Source organism: Mus musculus, chromosome 1 (assembly GCF_000001635.26).
Source record: "Mus musculus strain C57BL/6J chromosome 1, GRCm38.p6 C57BL/6J".
NCBI classification, from domain to species: domain Eukaryota; kingdom Metazoa; phylum Chordata; class Mammalia; order Rodentia; family Muridae; genus Mus; species Mus musculus.
In genome coordinates, this window is record NC_000067.6 from 98,144,604 (window position 1) to 98,147,583 (window position 2,980).

A 2,980-nucleotide genomic window follows, 5' to 3' on the forward strand; every position below is an offset into this window, starting at 1 on the left:
TAATTTTTCATTAAATATCCTGACCTCAAACTAAAATAAAATGTTATGCTTGGCACTGTAGTTGGCTCATTGATGAATTCAAGTTAAGAAACAAATTTGAAACTTGGCTTAACATTTAAATGGTAATGGACTCATTTCTAAGAATTAACATGAAGAATAATACAATTATATATGTTGTATTATACAGTATATATATTGTATTATATATTGAATAATACAACATGAAGATAGTCATAGTCCAAGGAAATACAGCTCTTTTCTGTTTACTGTTTAAGTAATCTTCACAAATTGTGAATACTTATAGTGAGTAGGAACTATTGTTCAAAATTAAAATGACATGGCAGCTCTTACTGTTTTATCAGACCAGAGTTTGAATGTCAGCACCTACATTGGACATCACACAAAGGACAGTAACTCCAATTCTATAGGAACTTCTGCCCCCTTCTGGCCTCTGTGGGTATTACACACACAGACACACAAACACAGACACACACCCATGCACACCCACAAAAAAATAAATTGTTTAAAGTGTGAAATAAAAATTTAAAAATATTTATCTTTATTTGTACATATGTGTCTGTGTGTGGTTGCCACCAAGGACCAAAGGCATTGAATACACCTAGAAGTTTGCTGCGAACCAAACTTATATCTTCTATAAAAAAAAAAAAAAAGAAGGCACTCTTAACTGAGAGCTATCTTTTTATTCCTATTGCTTTCCCTATGTCCACACTGTAAAAACAAAAAGTACGGAGGAAGAACCCAAATCTGCAAGGTGTTCCTCCATTCCAAAATGGTGAAGCTAAAAGGCAAATGCATGAGACTTATAAATCAGACAGAGGAATGACAGCAATAATTTGGTATCATTCATGGTATTAATTAAACATGACAATAATTTTTGCATGATTCTACATAGGTGTAGAATTGTTTCAAGTCACCAGAGCCCACGTGAAATGTTACCTTTTCTCAATATTCCTATAGGAAACAGGCCTAGATTTTAAGGAAATAAAAAGACTTTTAGTTACTACTACTGTGTCTGAGTACTAATGACCCCATTCATATGGTAGAAGGTAATGTGAAAATATTCACTTAACGAGCTTCTGATATGATAATTTCTATACAAAGGCTTGAAGAGCTGGGTGTGGTGGTGTCTGCTTGTAAATATCCGTGCTTGGAGGATATGGCAGGAAGATCATGAGTTCTAGGCCAACCTAGACTACATAGTGAGTCTAAGGCCAATTGGGTCTAAATAAGTAGACTGTGTTTTAAACAAAAAGGCTTGAGGGGCTGAGGGGGCCCTTGCCTCTCCTTTCTGTTTTGTAAGAACAGTGATATTTCCCCACCAGGTGTGACCGCGACAGCAATGCATCATGGAGCAAGCAGAGGTGAACCTTTGACTGATCCTTAACCTGCTGGTGCCTTGATCCTGGACTTGTCAACTCCCAGAACTGTGGAAAATAAGTGCTTATCATTTAATCTGTTACCCAGTCTCTAGAACTATGATATAACTTTGACAGCCTACCTAACTCATTAAGAGAGTTGTCAAGTCTTTAAATATCTGTCTGTCTGTCTCCCTATCTATTTAATGACATGCTATGTAGCCCTGGCCTGGAACCATGGAAACCAGGCTGGCCTCAATAAATCAATGATTATACCCGTAAGTTACAGGAGAATAACATGATACTTGTGTGTGTGTGTGTGTGTGTGTGTGTGTGTGTATGTGTATGTTGTGGGGTAATGTCTATGGGTCTGCAGCTGAGGTTCAGGAGACAATTTCTGATGTCATTTCCCAGGCATCTTCTATCTTTCCTCTGACATAGGATCTCTGATCATCTTTGTACTGAATCCAGGAGTCCAGAGTAGCTGGCTTCATCCTAGGGTTCACCTGTCTCTAGTCTCCCATATCAGCACCACTGAGATTATAAATGTGTGTATCTGTAGTTGTCTTTTCATGTGAGTTCTAGACATCTGAACTCAATGTCTCACTGTTACAAGGCAAACCATTTTAATGGCTGAGCCATATTTCTAGCTCTTCTGCTGTTTTTTTGTTTTTTGTTTGTTTGTTTGTGTTTTGTTTTTGTTTTTGTTTTTGTTTTTGTTTTTGTTTTTTTTTGAGACACGGTTTCTCTGTATAGCCCTGGCTGTCCTGGAACTCACTTTGTAGACCAGGCTGGCCTCCAACTCAGAAATCCGTCTGCCTCTGCCTCCTGAGTGCTGGGATTAAAGGCGTGTGCCACCACGCCTGGCTTTCTGCTGGTTTTTGAAGGAATGTTTTTAATTCTCCAATCTGTAACTAAAACACTGCAGTGGCAACATGTTTAGTAGATGAAACATTTAACTAGTTGTTTCTGCATGCAAAAGTTTAGTTACACTCATGAAAGCATACAGTACCCTTGGAAGTCGTTATGCTTGGCACTGCTGAGAACATGTCAGAAGTTAGTATTGTGAAGTGATTGATAGCATCTTTAACCCTTTGCTAACTCAATGTAGGTAACACTGGCCCAATTATGATAATCAATAACATCTCTAGTCATTGTAAAACATCCCTTGAACTCCCTTGGTCAAGAACTATTGCCTAATTGGTTGGCTTGGATTTACTCTACATTTTAATGGCTCCTTTACAAATTGTGTTGATGTCCTTTCCAAGAACCATTTACATTCCCTTGAGTAAGATAATTCCAACCCTACACATTGTCTTAGTTCTGTGGGGTCCCACTAAAACTATAAAGAGAAGAACTCCAATAATGAAAATACAGCGTGGTAATATAGGCTGGCATTCGAGGGAATCTTACCATGTTGATACAAGATGGAGGTCTGTTAGACAAGGATTTACACAGTGAATCACACAGAGAAAATGCTGATAGCGTTTGGTGTTTCCTTTTTATTGTTAATTGATTACAGAACTCTGAACATTCTCTGCATTCCTGAAGTCTGGCATGTCTTCAAGTATACATTGGGTAATTCATTGGAATGGCAATATCGG

At 37.9% G+C, this 2,980-nt stretch overlaps 1 long non-coding RNA gene across 1 annotated transcript in view; it reads left to right on the forward strand.

The window, feature by feature from the left end:
- Window positions 1–52, forward strand: part of 1810006J02Rik (RIKEN cDNA 1810006J02 gene) — a 13,189-nt gene extending 13,137 nt beyond the window's left edge. Inside the window, exon 3 of the long non-coding RNA NR_040439.1 lies at window positions 1–52. This exon is cut by the window's left edge and continues 1,307 nt beyond it. This is a non-coding gene — a long non-coding RNA (RIKEN cDNA 1810006J02 gene).
- Window positions 53–2,980: the final 2,928 nt, after the last annotated feature.